The sequence below is a fragment of the Heterodontus francisci genome, chromosome 36, assembly GCF_036365525.1.
Source record: "Heterodontus francisci isolate sHetFra1 chromosome 36, sHetFra1.hap1, whole genome shotgun sequence".
NCBI classification, from domain to species: domain Eukaryota; kingdom Metazoa; phylum Chordata; class Chondrichthyes; order Heterodontiformes; family Heterodontidae; genus Heterodontus; species Heterodontus francisci.
Genome location: NC_090406.1, coordinates 45,789,521 through 45,813,488, shown reverse-complemented (window position 1 = coordinate 45,813,488; position 23,968 = coordinate 45,789,521). Strand labels below are relative to the sequence as shown.

General features: G+C 44.3%; 1 pseudogene; it reads left to right on the top strand.

Moving 5' to 3' along the window:
* The first annotated feature begins 3,931 nt into the window (after positions 1–3,931).
* On the top strand, positions 3,932–8,383 carry LOC137351471 (zona pellucida sperm-binding protein 4-like; annotated as a pseudogene).
* The last annotated feature ends 15,585 nt before the right edge of the window (positions 8,384–23,968 follow it).

Below are 23,968 nucleotides of genomic sequence, written 5' to 3'. Positions count from 1 at the left end.
TTCTCACTACAGCACTGATCTCTTCCTTTACTAACAAAGCTACACCATCTCCTTTTCCTTCCTGCCTATCCTTCCAAAATACTGAGTACCCTTGGATATTCAATTCCCAGACCTGGTTTCCCTGCAACTACGTCTCAGTAATCACCACTAAATCATGCCCATTTGTCTCTATTTGCGCTTTTAACTCATTTATTTTATTCTGAATGCTTTGTGCATTCAGATGCAAAGCCTTTAAGTTTGTTCTATTATCAAATTTCCCTACTCATGTATGATTCCTTGGTGCAATATGACATTCACACGTTCTGTCCCTTCCTTTATATTCTGGTAACAATCAGCCTCATCATTAACCTGCACTCCTACCTTCTCCTTTAATTTTGACTTCCTAATTTTCTCTCTGCACCCCCCCCCCTCCCTGTCATTCTCTCTCTCCCTGCACCCCCCTCTCTCTGCCCCCTCTCTTTCTCTTTCTCTGACCATTGCTGGGAGCGGGAAGTGTTTAATACAGTGACTTCTGAACCTTGGACAGATACGGGGTTTGCTGGCGGGTTCTGACTTTTTAAAAAAAAAACGACTGAAAAAATCCCCCAAATCTGTTCGAAGTTCGGAAACTACTGTTCCTGCTCCCAGCACCTGACAGCTGTAAATATGTAAAGGACTGTCAATGAACTTTCGATAAAGATCTGAGGTAAGAAATCCCAATTCAGCTATGAACCCGATAGTACGATTTTGTTTTAAACTGCTCTGGTTGGAAAGAACCAATGCGAAATTTCTCATCTCAGACATGTAGCCGACACCTGGCGAGGTTGAAGAATGGCCCGGTACAGTTAACATCCACGGGGAGATGAAAACCTTTGGCAGGCTGGATCCTGGCCCAGGGGCCATATGTTTGACAATGCCAGAGACCCGGCATGGACCTGATGGACTGAATGACCTCCTTCTGTGCTGTAATGACTCAATGAGAAAATAATCAAAAATGCTAATGGAGTGCTGGCCCCTAGAGAACTAGAATACAAGGGTAGAAGTCATGTTTCAACTATACAAAGGCCTGGTTAGGCCACACTGTGTGCAGTTCTGGGCACCACACTTTAGGAAGGATGGAGTGGCCTTGGACAGAGTGCAGTGCAGATTTACTACAATGATAGCTGGACACCAAGGGTTAAGCTACAAGGAAAGATTAAACAATCTAATGTTGCATTCCCTGAATTTGGAAGGTTAAGGAATGATTTGATCAAAGTTTTCAAGATATTAAAGGGAACAGACAGGGTAGATAGATAGAAACTATTTCCACTAGTAGCAAAGCCTAGGACTAGGGGGCATAGTAAAAAAATTGGAACCAGACTTTTCAGGAGTGAAATTAGGAAACACTTCCACACACAATGGGTGGTCGAAGTTTGGAACTCTCTTCCGCAAATGACAATTGATGCTAGATGAATTATTAATTTTAAAACTAAGATTGATAAATTTTTCTTAGCCAAAGGTCTGAAGAGCTATGGTGTAAAGGCACGTATATAGTTAGTTCACAGATCAGCAATGATCTCATTAAATGGTGGAAGAGGCTCGAGGGGCTAAATGACTGAACAGGAACTCCTGTTCATACAACACTGAAAATTTACAGCATAGAAGGAGGCCATTCAGCTCATCACGTCTGTGCTAGCTGTAAAAGAGATATCCAGCCTAATCCTACTTTCTAGTTCTTTGTCCATTACCCTGGAGGTCACGGCAATTCACGTGCATATCCAAGTATTTTTAAATGCTATGAGGGTTTTCTGCCTCTGTCATCTTTTCAGACAGTGAGATCCAGACTCCCACCACCCTCTGGGTGAAATAATTTCTCCTTAAATCCCCTCTAATCCTTCCACCAGTGACCTTAAATCTATGCCCCCTGGTAATTGACCTCTCTGCTAATGGAAATAGGTGCTTCCTATCCACTCTATCTAGGCCCCTCATAATTTTATACAACCCAATTAAATCTCCCCTCAGCCTCCTCTGTTCCAATGAAAACAATCTCAGTCTATCTAAATTTTCCTCATGGCTAAAATTCTCCAGTCCTGGCAACATCCTTGTAAATCTCCTCTGTATCCTCTCTCATGCAATAACATCCTTCCTGTAATACAGTGATGAGAACTTCACGCAATACCCCAGCTGTGGGCCAGAATTTTACTTTGGGCGGGATGCCCTGCCCACCGACTGAAAGGTTGGTGGTGAGCCCGCCTCCACCAGGCCTGGGGAGCCAGGCTGGGATTTTTTGGTCTCCAGGCTCTTAATCGGTCTTGGGCGGGACTTCCACCTCCTTGAGGCAGAAAGTGCTGCCTAATGGAGCTGCTGGCCAATCAGTGGGCTGGGAGCTCTTAGGCCGAGCAGAACCACCACGAGCAGTGGCCACTGACGGGACTACACGCAGCCTTCTGAGGGAACAGGAAGCAATGCCTGGGAAAGGAGGTAGGTTTTTAGGGCTCGGCCAAGGATAATCGGCCAGGCCCCATTGAGGCAAGGTGGGGGGCAGGGTATGGCAGGGGGATTGTTGTGTATTGGGGGCAGTTGGTGTAACCCTCAGTGGGGCACAAGGTGCCCAATCGGGAGGGAAACCCCCCCCCAGCCGGCAAGAAGGCTGTCTGGTTTTACCAGGTGGGGTTCTTGGGGGCTTTACCATCCAGCTACCAAGGATAAAATACCCATGGCAGAGGGAGGAGGCTGTTAAGTGCCCACTAATTGGCCACTTAAGGTCCTTGGTTGGCCTGGGGTAGGCAGGCTGTTTCTCGCCGCCTCCCCGTGTAAACTTACAGCGGCGGTGGGAGGGATCGGGAATGCTCCCCCCACCACCAGCCCATTCGTTGGGCGGCTGTAAAATTCCTGCCATGGTCTAACTCGTGTTTCATACAGTTCTAGCAAAACTTCCCTGTTTTTATACTCCATGCCTCAGCCAATAAAGGAAAGTATCCCATGTGCTGCCTTCTACGACTTTCAGGGATCTGTGGACATGCACTCCAAGGTCCCTCTATTCCTCGACACTTCTCAGTAACTACCATTTATTGTGTATTCCCTTGCCTTGTTTTTCCTCCCCCAATGCATTACCTTACACTTCTCCAGATATCAACGAATATGGGGACCTTGAGAGGAAGCCAAGGAGGATCATCCATTTGGCACTTTTGACTGAAGACATTTGCAAACCTGTCAGCCTTGTCTCTTGCGTTGATGTGCTGGGCATCATGGCTGAGGATGGGAATGTTTTGCGAGGCCTCTCCTCCTGTTAGTTGCTTGGCTCACCACCACCATGCTCGACTGGATCTGATAGAACTTTGATGCATTGATTGTACGGCCACATAGCTGTGTCTGCACCTTGCTGCAGGGAACCCTGTGTGCTAGATTCATCAGGTTTGTACATCATCCTACAGTGTTCCTGTACTGCTCTTGGCTCACTCTTGTACAACTGCATTGAAGCAGGGTTATTATTCACCTGGCTTGCTGGGAGTGAGGGCCATGAGGTTACATATTGTGATGCTATACAATTCTGCTGCTGCTGATGGACTGCAGCACTTCATAATGTCCACTTTTGGAGAAGAGATCTGTTCTTAGTCTCTCTTGCTTTAGCCTAGTGATGGTGCCACATTACACAATGGAGATTGCTGGTGACCTTTTGTATCTGTCTACATTTTACGTTCAAATTCTGCAGCGAGGCTCCAAATATAACTTTCTGATGTGAGAGCAGAGATGTTGAGTGCAATGGGTCCGAGGGTCAGTTGCTAAGATGTCATTTGGAGCAGGAATCTCAGACTGAGCCTTGGGAACCAGTGGATACAGGCTGACAGAGAGAGCTTATTAAACATGCAGAATACTTTCCTGAGTAACCCGTGGAACAGGAAGCCGCCTCCAATTCCCGGCTATAAAACGGGCTGGTGTTGGGGGAAATGATTATGCTGCTTCAGTAACCGGGATGGGACGTTGGATGGTTTGTCGTTCTCTCTGCTTCTTGGCCGGGCTCTCCTTGCTGTCAGCCCAGCCGCTCCTCCCCGGGGATGATGTTTGTGTCACAGAGGCAGACTGGAGGTTTGAGTGTGGTCACCCCGGGATTAGCAGCAGTGACTGCACCAGCCAGGGCTGCTGCTTTGATCCGCGGAGCTCCGCTGTCCATCCCTGTTTCTACAGCCTGAGAAACAGCCCAGGTAACAAACCCTCTCCCCGATTCCAGAGGCAATACTTGTAGGGAGAGAGGAGGAGAAACTAACTTGATCAGGAAATAGTCCACAGATTTGTCATTGTGTGATGGGAAATGGCTATTCGACATCTGAGACTCCAAATCTTTAATACCTATTACTGAAATGTTCATGTTCACTATCTTTCACCTGGTGAACATGCAGAACTTCCTTTCTTGAAATGGGCTAATTGAGTTCTGTACTAACTCTTCCTCAGAGTTTCTCCTGTCTGAATGATGCCAAGTGAGTATGATTTCCTCTTCAATTATCAGTTGCTGGGTTTATACAATCACATTTCTTCTTGGACTCTGAACAAAGAACAGTACAGCACAGGAACAGTCCATTCGGCCCTCCAAGCTTGCGCCGATCTTGATGCCTGCCTAAACTAAAACTTTTTGCACTTCCGGGGACTGTATCCCTCTATCTCCATCCTATTCATGTATTTGTCAAGATGCCTCTTAAACGTCTTTATCGTACCTGCTTCCACCACCTCCCCCAGCAGCAAGTTCCAGGCACTCACCACCCTCTGTGTAAAGAACTAGCCCTGCACATCCCCTCTAAACGTTGCCCCTCTCACCTTAAACCTATGTCCCCTAGGAACTGCCTCTTCTACCCAGGGAAAAAGCTTCTGACTATCCACTCTGTCCATGCCTCTTCATAACTTTGTAAACCTCTATCATGTCACCCCTTCACCTCTGTCGTTCCAGTGAAAACAATCTGAGTTTATCCAACCTCTCATAGCTAATGCCCTCCAGACCAGGCAACATCCTGGTAAACCTCTTTTGTACCCTCTCCAAAGCCTCCACGTCCTTCTCGTGGTGTGGTGACCAGAGAATAATGCCTCTTGGAAGCCTGGACACAATACATTGGCTTCCCACCATCCACTTAGGATGTTTCTTCCTCTGAAGTTGGTCGAACATGTTTGTCCCTTTCTGAGGAGTCTGTGTTGGTGGTTATTTATCTGGACACAAGTTTACTAGTTGGTGCATTTGGATTGTATTTTTTTTCCTCTTTTGCAGTGTGCACAGCAGATGGTCAGTTCCTCCTAGTGATCTCCAAGAACCTGACCTGCCCTGCCCTCAACCTGTCATCCCTGTATGTGAAAGATGGACAAGCAGCTGAGTGCAGGCCTAAACTAACCACTGCCCAGCTTGTGACCTTCCGCTTCCCAATTACCTCCTGTGGTTCGATCAAGCGGGTGAGTATTGAAGATCCAGTATTCTCCAGATGAATGAAGCAGCTCCCTATTTAAACCCTCTCCTCATTGCAGGAGGAGAATGGGACCTTGGTGTATGAAACTGATGTCTTGGGCAAGAGGATGATTCAGACTGGGAAACTGGGCTCAATAACCCGGGACAGCACCTTCAGGTAGGGGTATGGTGTGAGGTGTTGGGATTGGAGGGAAGTGTTGCTGAATGAAGCTGGACCTACTTGTGTCTCTCTGCAGCCTGCATATCTAGTGCAAGTACAAAGGGAGGCAAGAAACTGGCTTACAAATCAATGTCACAGTTTACACAGCTCCTCCACCACCTCCAGCTTCTGAAGATGGGATTCTGAAACTGGAACTGCGAATTGCAAAAGGTATAACTGCCCTGGGTAATGGTGAAAGGAAGCACTGGGAAGGTATCCATGCAGGGTGTGACTGGTTCTTGTATCTGCTTTTCAGGTGGTAACTACAGATCCTGGTATGTGGATAGTGACTACCCCATTCAGAGTTTCCTCCAGGACCCAGTGTTTGTCGAAGTACGTGTGCAGGATCGCATTGACCCAATGATTGTGCTGAAGTTGCGTGACTGCTGGGCAACTCCTGTCCCAGACCCACTCCATGAGGTGCAATGGAGTCTACTGGTGGATGGGTAAGGAGTCTGAATGAAAGGGCTGATGGCTTTGAGTTCCTAGTAAATGGCACAGATAGACTATGTTCCATTGAGCCTGTAGTAACTGGAGCAATGTGACTAGACTGCTCCCTTCCCCCTCACCCAAAAGTCAAAAAATCTGTTTGGCCAAATCTTCAAGAAGGAATATATAATACACTTTCTGTCCCAGTGAGGAACTAGTTGAGTTCAGCCAGTGACTTGCTCACTACTCCCTCTTGGCAAGTGGGAAGCTAATAGCTAATGTCCAGTCTATTCCTACTCAATCTAAATTCATACTTCAGTGTCGTCCTCAACAAGTCCATTAAGGGCTGTACTGCATGTCTACCAGGCCACTTTCAAGTCTACATTACTCGGGAATGAATAAATAAATCCCACTTAATCTGACTGTCCTCCCATTGTATGGAGGACTAAAATCGGGTCTAGTGCACTCAATACTGTTTAAGCAATGATTTGTACAGTGCCAGATAGTGTCCTTTTTTCACTTGTTGTGAATAGTTCCATTAATAGAATCAATACTGATTTTAGCCAAGTTTCTTTACATTGGCCACTAACCTTTTTTTCCTCCTTCAGTATTGTTCCACAATAGTTTTTGCACTTCCTTCAAGAGCAAAAAATCTGACCTAGTTTTGGAGCATTGGGATAAACTAACTGGAAAATTGTCGGCTGGGGTGGATATCGATGGTAATTGTCCTTTCCCATTTCAGGAATGTAATAGTTTGAACTCTAACCCTTGTCGCCAATACAAAAAACCCAATTAGAGGTTGTTGTATCAATGTATGAAATACCTCTTCCTGCTCCCAATGACTGACCCTCCTGTATTGCAGGTGTCCCTATGTGGGTGATGACTACCAGACTGTCCTTCACACAGTGGATGTGTTTTCTGGCTTGAAATTTCCAACCCATCACAAGCGGTTTGAAGTGAAGACTTTTGTTTTTCTGGATGAAGATTCTGAACAGCCTCTCTCTGGAAAGGTAACCAAACTGCAGGAAGGAGTCGAAGCCACTTAAACTCTTTACTGGCTCCTTCTGTATAACAGCCTAGCTCCTCTATCTACATGAATCTTTCCCTAAATAACTTTTTCTTTCCTAGGTTTACTTGCACTGCAGTGCTGAAGTTTGCTGTCCCTCTGCCCATGATGACTGTACAGCCAAATGTGACCAAAGTGAGTTCTTGACGGACCCTCCCGCAGAACCAGGATTACCCTCTGCTCCAGAATTGTTTTTGTTAGAACAAAACTAATTTTTTGAAATCTGATTAGTGCCCTGCAACTGGAGGATTATTTCTATATCCCTCCCAGTATAAACAAACTCTCCCTCAATGGGAATGACTCTTCTCTATGAATGAGACAACTCTTAATCTTGAGCCTGACACCAGTCCTGCAAACATAGGCCTGGATTTTGTGGTCAAAATAAAATGGGGGTGCTTGTCACTGACCTGAAGAGTTTCAGTCATATTCTCCATCTAAGCAGCCACTTCATTTTCAGACAGCAACCAGAAAATAAAAGCCTAATTGAAGTTCTTGAAAGAGCAAAATAATGATTGGGACAAACAAATGGGGTGAAGGTAAAAGCTGCAATAGAATCAAATTTTAAATTCTCTTTAACTTTAAATGTAGTAAGCAATAACACAACATTCCATCGCCTTCAAGGTAAGGTTCAGTTGGTTATTACTCCAATTGCAACTCTTAAGCCTTCATATTTAATGAGGCTTCACTTTGGTAACAGCAGGATAATGGAAAAGGAAGTTCCCACTATCAATTAATTGTACTGATATGTTGCTGAGTCTGACCGTCTGCACTGAGTGCTTGACTGCAATTTCAGGATTTCCTCATCTGCACATGCACTGATCCTGGATTTTTGTTGTGAGGGGTAAACATTTGCAGTCAAACAGTAAATTTCCTGCACTGCACAGGAAGTGCAGATGGTCTAATGTGGGTTGGTCTCTGTCTATATAGCAGGCAACATGTGATCTCTTACCTTGTGAAGATTTTTCTTGACTATGATCCCTGAGTTGGATCAGAACTAACAATTTTTTTTTCCCAATAGAGACACAGGAGTACAAATGACCACGAAGGAACATTGGTGAGTGCTCCTGGTCCTATCATTTTCCTGGAAGATGAAAGTGCTCTGTCTCAGAAGCTACATGAAGCAAATGGTAAGTAGAATCTCTTCAATCTGTTACCTGTGAATTCTCTCCGATCTATAATGTCTTCTATCTCTCAATAGATGCTGCTGGGTCTCATTGGGCTCTGCGTGCAGCCATGTCTCTGTAATCGCAACTATATCGTATCCAACTACATGTATTTGTGTGGCTAATTCACCAGTCGCTGAAGGTAAGCATGCAGGTCCAACAGGCGGTAAAAAAGGAAAATGGTATAGAACATTACAGCGCAGTACAGGCCCTTCAGCCCTCAATGTTGCGCCGACCTGTAAAATCATCTGACCTACACTATTCCATTTTCATCTACATGTCTATCCAATGACCACTTAAATGCCCTTAAAGTTGGCGAGTCTACTACTGTTGCAGGCAGGGCGTTCCACGCCCCTACTACTCCGAGTAAAGAAACTACCTCTGACATCTGTCCTATATCTATCACCCCTCAACTTAAAGCTATGTCCCCTCGTGTTTGCCATCACCATCTGAGGAAAAAGACTCTCACTATCCACCCTATCTAACCCTCTGATTATCTTGTATGTCTCTATTAAGTCACCACTCCTCCTCCTCTCTAATGAAAACAACCTCAAGTCCCTCAGCCTTTCCTCGTAAGACCTTCCCTCCATACCAGGCAACATCCTAGTAAATCTCCTCTGCACCCTTTCCAAAGCTTCCACATCCTTCCTTCCTATAATGCAGTGACCAGAACTGCACGCAATGCTCCAGGTGCGGCCGCACCAGAGTTTTGTACAGCTGCAGCATGACCTTGTGGCTCTGAAACTCTATCCCCCTACTAATAAAAGCTAACACACCATATGCCTTCACAGCCCTATTAACCTGGGTAGCAACTTTCAGGGATTTATGTACCTGGACACCAAGATCTCTCTGCTCATCTATACTACCAAGAATCTTCCCATTAGCCCAGTACTCTGCATTCCTGTTGCTCCTTCCAAAGTGAATCACCTCACGCTTTTCCGCATTAAACTCCATTTGCCAGCTCTGCAGCCTATCTATGTCCCTCTGTACCCTACAACATCCTTTGGCACTATCCACAACTCCACTGACCTTCGTGTCTTCCGCAAATTTACTAACCCATCCTTCTACACCCTCATCCAGGTCATTTTATAAAAATGACGAACAACAGTGGCCCCAAAACAGATCCTTGCGGTACACCACTAGTAACTAAACTCCAGGATGAACATTTGCCATCAACCACCACCCTCTGTCTTCTTTCAGCTAGCCAATTTCTGATCCAAAGCACTAAATCACCTTCAATCCCATACTTCCATATTTTCTGCAATAGCCTACCTTGGGGAACCTTATCAAATGCCTTACTGAAATCCATATACACCACATCCATGGCTTTACCCTCATCCACCTGTTTGGTCACCTTCTCAAAACTCAATAAGGTTTGTGAGGCACAACCTACCCTTCACAAAACCATGCTGACTATCGCTAATGAACTTATTATTTTCAAGATGATTATAAATCCTATCTCTTATAACCTTTTCCAACATTTTACCCACAACTGAAGTAAGGCTCACAGGTCTATAATTACCAGGGCTGTCTCTACTCCCCTTCTTGAACAAGGGGACAGCATTTGCTATCCTAGTCTTATGGCACTATTCCTGTCGACAATGACGAAATAAAGATCAAGGACAAAGGCTCTGCAATCTCCTCCCTGGCTTCCCAGAGAATCCTTGGATAAATTCCATCTGGCCCAGGGGACTTATCCATTTTCACACTTTCCAAAAGTGCTAACACCTCCTCCTTGTGAACCTCAATCCCATCTAGCCTAGTAGTCTGTATCTCCGTATTCTTTCTCTACTGTAAATAGTGACAAAAAATATTCACTTAATGCTTCCCCTATCTCCTCTGATTCCACACACAACTTCCCACTACTATCCTTGATTGGCTCTAGTCATTCTTTTATTCCTGATATACCTATCAAGGAAAACCCTAAGGCTTTCTATCCTATCTGCCAATGACTTCTCATGTCCTCTCCTCTCTCTCCTCTTAGACCTCCCTTTAGATCCTTCCTGGCTAGCTTGTAACTCTCGTGCCCTAACTGAGCCTTCACGTCTCATCCTAACATGAGCCACCTTCTTCCTCTTGACAAGCACTTCAACTTCTTTAGTAAACCACAGCTCCCTCGCTCCACAACTTCCTCCCTGCCTGACAGGTACATACTTATCAAGGACACACAGTAGCTGCTCCTTGAATAAGCTCCACATTTCTATTGTGCCCATCCCCTGCAGTTTCCTTCCCCATCCTATGCATCCTAAATCTTGCCTAATCGCATCATCATTTCCTTTTCCCCCAGCTATAATTCTTGCCCTGCGGTATATACCTGTCCCTGCCCATAGCTAAGGTAAACCTAACTGAATTGTGATCACTATCACCAAAGTGCTCACCTACATCTAAATCTAACACCTGGCTGGGTTCATTACCCAGTACCAAATCCAATGTGGCATCGCCCCTGGATGGCCTGTCTACATACTGTGTCAGAAAACCCTCCTGCGCACACTGGACAAAAACTGACCCATCTAAAGTACTCGAACTATAGTATTTCCAGTCGATATTTGGAAAGTTAAAGTCCCCCATAACAACTACCCTGTTACACTCGCCCCTGTCGAGAATCATCTTCGCTATCCTTTCCTCTACATCTCTGGAACTATTTGGAGGTCTATAAAAGACTCCCAACAGGGTGACCTCTCCTCTCCTGTTTCTAACTTCGGCCCATACTACCTCAGTAGACGAGTCCTCAAACGTCCTTTCTGTCGCCGTAATACTCTCCTTGATTAACAATGCCACACCCCCCCCCTCTTTTACCATCTTTTCTGTTCTTACTGAAACATCTAAATCCCGGAACCTGCAACATCCATTCCTGTCCCTGCTCTACACATGTCTCCGAAATGGCCACAACATCGAGATCCCAGGTACCAACCCATGCTGCAAGCTCACCCACCTTATTCCAGGTGCTCCAGGCGTTGAAGTAGACATACTTTAAACCAAGTTCTTGCTTGCCAGTGCCCTCTTGCGTCCTTGTAACCTTATCCCTCACCTCACTACTCTCAACATCCTGTACACTGGAACTACAATTTAGGTTCCCATACCCCTGCTGAATTAGTTTTAAACCCCCCTGAAGAGCACTAGCAAATTTCCTGCCCCCCCCCCTCCCCCAGGATATTGGTACCCCTCTGGTTCAGGTGATGACTCTCCTGTTTGTATCGGTCCCACCTACCCCAGAAAGAGCCCCAATTATCCAGGAAACAAAAACCCTCCCTCCTACACCATCCCTGCAGCCACGTGTTCAACTCCTCTCTCTCTATTCCTCGCTTTGCTAGCATGTGGCACGGGCAACAACCCAGAGGTAACAACTCTGTTTGTTCTCGCTCCAAGCTTCCACCCTAGCTCCCTGAATTTCTGTCTTAAATCCCCATCTCTCTTCCTACCTATGTCATTGGTGCCTATGTGGACCACGACTTGGGGCTGCTCCCCCTCCCCCTTAAGGATCCCAAAAACACAATCCGAGACATCACTAACCCTGGCACCTGGGAGGCAACACACCAAACGTGAGTCTCTCGTTCCCACAGAACCTCCTATCTGTTCCCCTAACTATGGAGTCCCCAATGACTAATGTTGGCCTTCATAGCGAGAGGATTTGAGTACAGGAGCAGGGTTGTCTTGCTGCAATTATACAGGGCCTTGGTGATGCCACACCTGGAATATTGTGTGCAGTTTTGATCTCCTTATCTGAGGAAGGATGTTCTTGCTATAGAGGGAGTGCAGTGAAGGTTTACTAGACTGATTCCTGGGATGGCTGGACTGACATATGAGGAGAGATTGAGTTGGTTAGGATTATATTCTTGAGTTTAGAAGAGTGAGGGGGGAATCACATAGAAACCTATAAAATTTTAACAGGACTTGACAGGACAAATGCAGGAAGGATATTCCCGATGGTGGGGGAGTCCAGAACCAGGGGTCATAGTCTCAGGATACGGGGTAAACCTTTCAGCAGAGATGAGGAGAAATTTCTTCACCCAGAGTGGTGAGACTGTTGAATTCGCTACCACAGAAAGCAGTTGTGGCCAAAGCATTGTATGTTTTCAAGAAGTAGTTAGATATAGCTCTTGGGTTTAAAGGGATCAAAGTGTATGGGGTGAAAGCAGGAACAGGTTAATGAGTTGGATGATCAGCCATGATCATAATGAATAGCAAAGCAGGCTCGAAGGGCCGAATGGCCTACTCCTACTCCTATTTTCTATGTGACGGACACAGGGACATATTAATATTCACTGACCACAATCCACTAACTTTCCTCGAGAAATTTAAAGTTAACAGCGGGCTGTTCAGAGGGCGTTTACTCCTCCAACTGTTTAACTTCAAAGTCATCCACATAACTGGAAAAAACAATGTCATTGCGGACACTCTGTCCAGAATTTAAACAGACAACATGCCGCCAGTAAACTCTGGATGTTTAGTGGCCCTGAAGATTGCATGTGTATGAAGGCATGTAGATGTTTGCTTACTTTTCTTTCTAATTTAAAAAAAAAAACAATTATAGCAAGGAATTTCACTTTTTCCCTTTTTGCAGGGAGGTGTCAGACTCACACAAGGAGAAATTATAATCTGTATAATGAACCAATGAAACAATCCCAAACAGACTTGAGGCATGCAAAGTGACCCAGAGTCAAAATGACCAATCAGTAGAAAGGATTGTGACCGGTGATGGTAGAGCACAAATGAAGTGGCAGCACATTCTGGAACAGTTGGAGCAGAATCAGTGTTGGTTTTAATTCAGTTATTAGCTCAAAAATGAAAATTCCATCTCTTCCAGTGAAGAGGAAGGACCCTGCCTAAAACCACCATCTTTAAACAACATGTAAGCAGAAACTGAAGTTGGCCTTGAACTCCCTACCTGAGCAATCAAACCAGGCTTTCGCCATTGAACTGTGACTGAGATATAATAAGAGAAGACTGCAACAACGCATCCATCCTCCTGAACCATCGGAGTTTTTCTTTCAGTGAATCAGAGAAAAAGGAAAAAAAGGCCTGCACCATTTGAAGTCTTTGCCCCAGGAAAAAAGTTAGTTCCACAGTGAACTCTTTTGAAAACCATCAGGCCCAAATGCATGTTGGAGATTAAACATTATCTTTTCCTGTGTGTTTGTATCTGTACGCATGTGAGAGTAGGTGAAGTTGCATATATTTTCAGGTGCTGTACAATAAAGATTGATCTTTTAAACTTTTGAAAAACCTGTCATTTGTCTGTTTGTTTCCTCATTAAAACACTCAGGTGAAAACTTTAAAAAAAAAAGCTGTCTTTGGTTAGTTGAGAGGTGGCAAAAGAGGAAACCTTAACTCCCATCTGTCTATAACAAAAGGGAAAAGTCCATGAACGTGTATTGGAGGTCAAAGGTGAGGGTGTCCCAGAGCGAATGCCTCGTAGTTTTCTTTTAACAAAGAATATTCGCATGGTACCTAAATTTAGTGAGGAGGGAGCAGAAATGTACTTTGTTACTTGAAAAAATTGCCATGAATTTGAATTGGCCTAATTCATCTTGGACAATGTTCCTAGAGTGTTTTCATAGAGAAAACTTTGGAGATGCACTTATCTCTTTCAGAAGAGCATTTACAAGACTATAACAAAGCAAAGATTGCTGTTCTCTATACCTGTGAGTTGGTACCTGAGGTCTACAGACAGAAATTTAGAAATTTCAAAAGAATCAGGGCCAGACAAAAGTAGAATTTGTGAGAAAAGGAAATGGTATTTGACAGGTGGTATAGATCGATACAAGTTGTAAAGACTTTGAGAGCTGTAGGGAAGTGATTCCAATGGAAGAATTCAAAAATAGTGTCTATCCGGGAATGAGGGCCCACTTAGAAGAACATAACATTTGGAAAATAAAAGCAGCAATAGTGGTAGATGATTATGAATTGATTCACAAGAACAGTAGTCACAGGCCCGAAATTCCAGTGAAATTGGAGAGATCGGAATTTTGGTAATGAAAAGAGAAATGATTCCATTGAGAAAAATGACAGAGGTAAAGACACAGGCACTCCTCAGATAAGTAAAAGAGAAATTCCGAAGGGCAAGTTTCATTTGAGGAGACCGGGATGATATTTTTGTGATAAATAGGACATATGCAGGCTGAGTGTTGGAAGTGGAAAAACAGCCCTTTGCATATGTACAGTCAAAAGGGGCTTCCCCCAGGAAATACTGTCCTAGCGGGTAACATTCACAACAAGCAGGTAGTTTCCCCAACATTCACTGTTAGAGTGAATCAGGTTGCAGAAAACTATATAAGTTTTTTGTTTGAGGGTGATCTATCCCCACATTTGTCAGGTGAGACAGGCATGTCAATTCTTAAATTAAAAACAAGAAATACTCAAAATTCCCAGCAGGTCTGGCAGCATCTGTGGAGAGAGAAGCAGAGTTAACATTTCAAGTCAGTGATCTTTCATCAGAACTGACAAATATTAGAAATGTAAAAGGTTTTCAGCAAGTAAAGCAGGATTGGGGATCGAGATTACAAAGGAGAAAATATTGCTAGAACAGGGTCAGAGAGAATAGCTGACCAGAAGATCATGGAACAAAGGGAAATGTTATGTTAATGGTGTGCTGAAAGACAAAGCGTTAGTACAGAGAGGGTGTGAATGACTGTAAAGCACAAAGCACTCCAAGCACAAACATTAAAAAAAAGGTGGGTAGGCACAGTAGAAAGAAACTAAAATAAAATAACCAAATAACAAAGGAAAAAGAAAAAAAGAAAAACAAATCGGTAAATGAGGTGCTGTACCTCGAGCTTGCGTTGATGTTCACTGGAACACTGCAGCAATCCCAGGAGACAGATTTGAGCATGAGAGCGGGTGGGGGGTGGATGTTGAATTGGCCAGCAACCGGACACTCGGGGACATGCTTACGGACTGAGTGGAGGTGTTCCGCAAAGCGGTCACCAAATCTGCATTTGGTCTCCCTAATGTAGAGGAGACCACATTGTGAGCAGCGAATATAGTATACTAAATTGACAGAAGTACAAGTAAATCACTGCTTCACCTGAAAAGAGTATTTGGGGCCTTGGATAGTGAGGAGAGAGGAGGTAAATGGGCAGGTATTACACCGACTGCAATTACAGGGGAAGGTGTCGTGGGAAGGGGACAAGGTGGTGGGGGTAATGGAGGAGTGGACAAGGATGTCGCGGATGGAACAATCCCTTCGGAATGCTGATGGATAGGGAGGGGAAGATGTATTTGGTAGTGGCATCACGCTGGATGTGGCGGAAGTGGCAGAGGATGATCCTTTGGATATGGAGGCTGGTGGGGTGGAAAGTGAGGACAAGGGGACCCCTGTCGCGGTTCTGGGAGGGTGGGGAAGCGGTGAGGGTAAAGGTGCAGGAAATGGGCCGGACACAGTTGAGGGCCCGGTCAACCACAGTGGGGGTGGGTGGGGGGGAATTCTTGGTTGAGGATAAAGGAATACATATCAGAAGTATTGTCATGGAAGGTAGCATCATCAGAGCAGATGCATCGGAGATGGAGAAACTGGGAGAATGGAATGCAGTCATTACAGGAGGCAGGCTGTGAAGAAGTGTAGTCAAGGGAGCTGTGAGAGTCGGTGGGCTTATAATGAATATTAGTAGACAAACTATCCCCAGAGATGGAGACAGAGAAGTCGAGGAAGGGAAGGGAAGTGTTGGAGATGGAGCATGTAAAGGTGAGAGAAGGGTGGAAATTAGCAGCAAAGTTGATAAAGTTTTCTAGTTCCGGGCGGGAGCAGGAAACAGCATCAACCTACATCAATGTACCGGAAAAAGAGTTGGGAGAGGGGGCCGAAGTAGGACTGGAACAAGGAATGTTCGACATATCCCACAAAAAGACAGGCATAACTAGGACCCATGCGGGTACCCATAGCAACACCTTTTACTTGAAGGAAGTGAGTGGAATTGAAGGAGAAGTTGTTCAATGTGAGAACAAATTCAGCCAGGCAGAGGAGGATGGTGGTGGATGGGGACTGGTTGGGCCTCTGTTCAAGGAAGGACCAGAGAGCCCTCAAACTGCCCTGGTGGGGGATGGAGGTGCCGAGAGATTGGACATCCATAGTGAAGAGGAGGCGGTTAGGGCCAGGAAACTGGAAATTGTCAAAATGACGCAGGGTGTCAGAAGAGTCACGGATGTAGATGGGAAGAGACTGGGTGTGGGGAGAAAAGATAGAGTCAAGATAGGAGGAAATAAATTCAGTGGGGCAGGAACAGGCTGAAACAATGGGCCTACTGCGACAGTCCTGTTTGTGGATTTTAGGAAGGAGGTAGAAGCGAGCTGTCCGGGGCTGCAGGACTATGAAGCTGGAAGCTGTAGAGGAAAGATCTCCAGAGGAGATGCGATCAGTGACAGTTCTGTGGACAGTAGCTTGATGTTCGGTGGTGGGGTCATGGTCCAGGGGGCAGTAGGAAGAAGTGTCTGAGATTTGGCACTGAGCCTCTGCAAGGTAGAGGTCGGAACACCAGACAAAAACAGCACCACCCTTATCTACAGGTTTGAAGAACGGAGTGCGGCAAGTTCAGAGGGGGGCAGGTTAGAGTGAGTGGGGGAGGCAGAGAAATTGAGACGGCCGTTGTCTCGCCGACAGTTTTTAATGAAAAGATCAAGAGCGGGTAAGAGGCCAGAGGGAGTCAATGGTCAATTGTTATCCTTAGAGATACAGGGGCTGCACAATCATTGATGTTGGCAGCTGACATGAATTTCCCTCCCAGCAGTTCGCTGAATATGAAGGTGTTAATTCAGGGTATTGATGGAAATTATTTACCCATTTCCTTATGTAATTTCGATTTTACATGTGACATAGTCACTGTTACCGTTGGTGTCATTCCTAGTTTGCCTCTTGAAGGTATGGATATTTTGCTAGGAAATGACTTGGCTGGGGATAAAATATCGGCGTCTTCAGTGGTTTCGGGGAAGCCAGCTGAGGCTGCAGCAACTGGGGTCCTGCAGGAAGAATTTCCTGGACTATTCCCAGATTGTGTTGTGACTGGGTCCCAGACTCATAGGATTAAACAAGATGCTATGGATTCAATAGTTGTGGAGAACAATAGGGATGGTTGGTTAGTTGACTCCTTTATCAAGGATTTGGATGGGGATGTTGGTGTTAAAGGCTCCAAGGCTAACATTGGATAATTGCTCAGCAGATCTTCCTTGGTTGAGGCGCAACAGTCAGTCCCTGATTTGAGGTGCTTGTCTCAGGCACATGTTCTGAGGCAGAGGCTGTAAATGACCCTGTTATTATGTTAAACATGACATTTTGATGAGGAAGTGAAGACTTCCCCAGAGGCCCGTTGATGAGGATTGTGCTGTAGTTCATCAAATTGTTTTCCGTCATTGCCACCGCAGTGAAAGTTTGAGAATTGCCCATGAGATTCCAGTCGTAGGTCATTTGGGTGTTCAGAAGACTCAGGCTAGGGTAATGATACATTTTAACTGGTTGAAGCTGCATAAGGATGTGGTTGACTTCTGTAAAATCTGTCACCTAGGTCAGATGTTTGGGAAGCCACAGCCTTTGATTAAGTCAGCCTCATAAAAACCGATACCTGCATTTGATGAACCATTTAGTAGGATTCTTGTGGATTGTGTCGAACCCGTGCCTAAGACCAAATTGGGTCATAGGTATCTCCTGACCATCATGGATTTGTCCACTCAAATTCCAGAGGCAGCACCATTGAAGAAGATCAGAGTGAAAGTTGTGATTGAGGAGTTGGTCCAGTTTTTCATTAGGTATGAGATGCCAAAAGAAATTCAGTCTGACCAGGGGTAAAATTTCATCTCAGGTATATTTCAGGAGATCACATGTAATTTAGGAGTGAAGCAATTCAGGTCATCTGCTTATCACCCACAGTCCCAAGGTGCTTTGGAGAGGTATCACCAAACACTAAAAAGAGTACGATTAGCATCTATTGTCTTGAGTATCCCCGGGATTGGGATAAAGGGATAATCATCCTTGTTATTCGTGACTAGGGACACACCAAATGAGTCCATTGGTTTCAGTTCCTTCGTATGGGTCTATGGGAATGAGGCTAGGGGCCCCCTTAAACTCATTTATAAAGAATTTCGGCATAGGAGGAGGAAAATATCCACCTAGATGTTGAGTCAAAGTTCTTGAGAAAGGCTCTTAAAAGTTTGTGCAGTGGCCAGAGAACATCTCAAGGCTTCTCAGCAGGTAATGAAAGCACAAGCAGATAGAACAGCTAAGGCACATACTTTTCAACCTGGGGATAAAGTGCTAGTCATGTTGCCTTTGCCTGGCAAACTATTGAAAACTAGGTTGAGTGGACCCTACTGTATCAAAAGGCAACTCAGTGATGTGAACTTTATAGTTAGTACACCAGAGAGATGAAAGAGTCAAAAGATGTGTCATGTGACTATGCTGAGGAGGTACTATAACCATGAACCTAGTCAGCTAGTAGGTGTAGCATAGGTGGTAGAGAATGTAGATGGTGATACTAGTGCACGTGGTGAACCAGATGATGAATCTGAGACTGAGTGTTCTCAGATTGAGCCTCCTGCGATGAAGCTGGTGAATGCAGAGGTGTTGGAGGGTTTGGACGATGTGCTACATCATCTACTTGAGCAAAAGAGGAAAGACATAACTGACCGATTGAGAAAATATAAGCCAGGTCGTACTTCTCTGGCTATTCATGAGGATGATGTAGGGGTGTGCCGCAGGGATCAGTACTGGGGCCTCAACTTTTTACAATTTATATAAATGACTTGGATGAAGGGACCGAAGGTATGGTTGCTAAATTTGCTGATGACACAAAGATCGGTAGGAAAGTATGTTGTGAAGAGGACATAAGGACACAACAAAGGAATATAGATAGGTTAAGTGAGTGAAGAAAGACCTGGCAAATGGAGTGTAAAGTGGGAAAATGTGAAATTGTCCAGTTTGGCTGCAAGAATAACAATGAAGCATATTATCTAAATGGTGAGAGATTGTAGAGCTCTGAGATGCAGAGGGATCTGGATGTCCTAGTGCATGAATTGCACAAGTTTGGATGCAGGTTCAGCAAGTAATTAGGAAAGCTAATAGAATGTTATCATTTATTGCAATGGCAAATGAATACAAAAGTAGGGAGGTTATGCTTCAGTTATACAGGGGATTGGTGAGACCACATCTGGAGTACTGTGTACAGTATTGGTCTCCCTATTTAAGGATGTAAATGCGTTGGAAGCAGTTCAGAGAAGGTTTACTAGATTAAGATCTGGAATGGATGTGCTGTCTTATGAGGAAAGATTGGACAGGCTAGGCATGTATCCACTGGAGTTTAGAAGAGTAAGAGGCGACTTGATTGAAACATATAAGATCCTGAGGGGTCTTGATAGGGTGGATGTGGAAAGGATGTTTCCTCTTGTGGGAGAATCTAGAACTAGGGGTCACTATTTAAAAATAAGGGGTCACCCATTCAAGACAGAGATGAGGAGAAATTCTTTCTCTCAGGGGGTCATGAGTCTTTGGAACTCTCTTCCTCAAAAGGCAGTGGAAGTAGGGTCTTTGAATATTTTTAAGGCAGAGGTAGATAGATTCTTGATAAACAAGGGGGTGGAAGGTTGTCAGGGATAGGCGGGAATGTGAAATTGAGCTTACAGTCAGATCAGCCATGATCTTATTGGATGGGGGAGCAGGCTCGAGGGGCCAAGTGGCCGACTCCTGCTCCTAATTCACATGTTTGTATGTTCATAAGCTGAACCAATTAAACAAAACCCCTACAGACTCAATCCCAACAAATTGGTCCAAGTAAGGGAGGAAGTTCAATACATGTTATAATATACATATTATGATATTAATGAATTCAGTCAAAGTAATTGGAGTTCTCCTGTCGATCAGGTACCAAAACCAAACAGTTTTCAAAGGTTCCCCAATTGATTACTGAAAGATTAATATGGTAACTAAGATCGACTCCTATCTGATCCCAAGACTCAAGGATTGTATCAATAGGGTGGGGAACTCAGCCTTTGTTAGCAAGATTGATTTGTTTATGGGATATTGGTAAGTCCCCTTGACCGACCAAGACAAAGACATTTCTGTTTTAGTGACATCAAATAGTCCATTCCAATGTAAAGTCATGCCATTTGATATGAAAAATGCAGCTACATTTCAAAGATTAACCAATCAAGTGATTGCCGGTTTGAGTGACTGTCTTGTGTATATCGATGGCCTTTTGGTGCACAGTAACACTTGGAGTGATCATGTCAAACATTTGAGAGCTCTATTTGACAGGTTGGTCAAAGCTAACCTCATCATAAACCTGGCAAAGAGCAAGTTTGCCAAGGCCAAGGTCACTAATGTAGGACATATCGTGGGTCAAGGTCAAGTGTTATCGTGAGATGCCAAGTTCAGGGTAAATATTTTCCTTTACCCAAGACAAATAAAGAAGTGTTACAATTTCTGGGTATGTGTGGATTCAACGGGAAATTTGCCCCTAATTTCTGCACAGTAGCCACCCTGTTGACAAATTTGTTGAAGAAAAACATGAAGTTCGAATGGTCAGAGTCATGCCAAACAGCATGAGAAGTTAAAGGCCATTTTAATAAAGGAGCCAATTGTTGCAACCCTAGATTTAGTAAGCAGTTCAAGGTGGCTATCACCACCAGTGAAATAAGGGTGGGAGTCCTGCTGCTCCAAGATGACGATGCTGTCTGGAACGGCCCATTAGCTACTTCTCTAGGAAGCTTAATAAGCATCAAAGAAAATACTCAACCATTGAGAAAGAGGCTTTCAATCTTGTACTGGCTCTCCAGCAGTTTGATGTTTATGGAACTAATAGTCAGGAGGATCTACTAGTTTCTGCAGACTGCAACCCACTTGTGATTCTCGAAAAGTTCAGAAGAAAGAACCTCAGGCTGTCTCGCAGTTTAATGTTACAGCCATTTACACTAAATATTGTGCCTCTTGCAGGGAAAACAATGTAATTGCTGACACTCTGTCTTAGGAAGGCTCTAAGTTATGATAATTCAATGATGTTTGAATTCTAATTGTCATATTTACTTGGTTTTGTTATTGGTTAAGTCCTTATGAGTTTGTAAATACGATATGTATAATTGGGGAATATGAAAATGTTACCTCTACTGTATGTAATAAGCTATTTGTTAAAATGTTTATGATGTTACGAACTTGCTGTATTTCTAATCTATTGTAAGAAATCTTTACGACAGTAGAGCTTTCTTTTCCCCAAATGGGGAAGTATGATGGAATCCACAGTTTGCAGGACCGGTGGTGGAGTGTGTGTGAGCTGTTGAATGAACAGATAATTTTTCAAATATCCTGGTAAGTGCACTGATCAAGGTTTTAAAGTTTCTTTTTTTTTAAAGACAGACTCGAACTGAAGATGAAACTAAAACTTCAGGTTTCTGGGGAAACTGAAACTGGTTGGAACCAGATTAAAAATTCAGAGCCATCCAAGCTCAGATCATGCAGCAGTGGAGCGCAGGCAAGCTGAAGGAAGTGAAGGCTGGATTCAAGTGGCAATAGGCAGATGTGAGTTGCTGCAGCTGTTTCCATTATGTGAGGTGGATCCACACCACCAAGACTATCCTGAGTAGTGCTGAGGAAGTTCTGGAGAAGTGCACCATTTTAGTGAAGACTGTACCCGTGGAGTTTGGGTTGAAAAGGAACTGCTGTCAGATGAGGATCGGTGGCTGCATCTTGAAAGAAAGGAGCTGGAGATCGACCTGAGGAAGTTCAGAGCTTTCAAGAACTTTGTGGCCGTAATTGGTGCCATATAAGCTGAGTGGATTTCCCAGTAAATCCCTGAGATCTATCTTTGTTGTATCTGATAGTTAATGTGTAATTTGTAATATGTGCAGTGACCATGATCCAACGGTTAATCCATGTTTAATTTCTGTTGATTTTAGTTTGATTGCTAGAGTAAAAGTTATAAAAGTGAAATCTTGCCCATTTGTCATTTTAATTCTCCACCTTGCTCTCACACTGATATCTCTGTCCTCAGCCTATCGCAGTGTTCCAATGAAACTCAACACAAGCTCGAGGAACAGCATCTCATCTTTATATTGGGCACTTTACAGCCTTCTGGACTCAACACTGAGTTCAACAATCTCAGATCGTAACCTCGGTCCCAATTTTGTTTCCTTTTCTTTGCATGTTTCGGCCTAAATCTTGTTTTTCTCTTTCTTTTCCTCTTGTTTTGCCTTCGTATGGCAGCTTTTCATTATTCTGCCATTGACACCTCCTCTGGGCACACCTTTTGTTTCTTTACTTGGTCCATTACCACTCCCTTTAGATCTGCACCACCAACTCTTCTGTCATTTAATCTTCTGTCTTTCACCCTATCATCGACATTCTCTTTTGTTCTTTTTCCACCCTCCCCCATTTGACCTACATAAAACCTAATGCGTTTCTAACTTTTCCCTGTCCTGATGAAAGGCCACAGGCATCAAACATTAACTTTGTTTTTCTCGCCACAGATGCTGCCAGACCTGCTGAGTATTTCCAGCATTTTCGGTTTTTATCCTGGTTTCTGTAATCTCTCCTCGTAATTTAACCCCTGGAGTCCAGATATCATTGTGGTAAATCTATACTTCACTCCCTCCAAGGCCAATACATCACTCCTAAGGTGTGGTGCCCAGAACTGCTCATGGTACTCCAGGTGTGGTCTAACTAGGTTGCACATATTCCTGGAGCTTTCATCACATGATCTCCCATCTCAAACCTCCTTACCCAGTCAACAATCTTTCTTCCCATCATATTGCACCCAATTGAACTACTTCTTGCTCTCATGCACCAGCCAAGAGGCTTCCACTCGGGTTATTAAAAAGAAAGACTTACATTTCTGTAGCACCGTTCACATCCTCAGGACGTCCCAAGCACTTCACAATTAAGTACTTTTGAAATGTAGTCACTGTAGTAATGTAGGGAATGTGGCAGTCAATTGGTGCACAGCAAGATCCCACAAATAGCACATGATACTGAGCAGATAATCTGGTTTGGTGGCATTAGTTCAGGGATAAATATGGCCAGGAAACCAGGGAAACTCCCCTTCCTTCCCAGTGCAGTGGAATCTTCACCTGAAAGGGCAGACTGGGCCTCCCTTTAACATTTATTCAGAAAGACAGCACCTCCTACAGTGCAGCACTCCCTCAGTACTACACTGAAGTGTCAGTCTAGATTATGTGCTCAGATCCCTGGAGTCCATGACTATCAGTTACACCATTGCAAGAGTGAATTGCACATGACAGAAGGAGGCCATTCTGCCCATTATGCCTGCAATGGATTTGATCACAACTAAGATAGATGAGGAAGCCAAATTAACTGATAATGTGAGCTTTGATTAGGAAGTGATTGATGCAGTAATGGAGAGGCACCTGACAAAACTGCTCTCTCACCCATTTGTTTCGGCCCCACCTGCTGCAGATCTGCTCAAAGCCGGTACATTGGGAGTGAAGCTCCTGCCGAAATTGTTAAAGACCTGAATTCTAATGGTCATTATCTGGAATCGACGTTATGAGGAACAGCAATGTTTAGGGATTGATTGAGCGCATGCACACAGCACTAGATCAATCAATTGCTGGATATGTCGCCTATTCCCAGACGAGTTCATTAGAGAATTCATCAAACCAGACAATTAATGTTAGAGTTTATCAGAAATGCAAAAGCCCGTGGAACAGGAAGCCGCCTCCAATTCCCGGCTATAAAACGGGCTGGTGTTGGGGGAAATGATTATGCTGCTTCAGTAACCGGG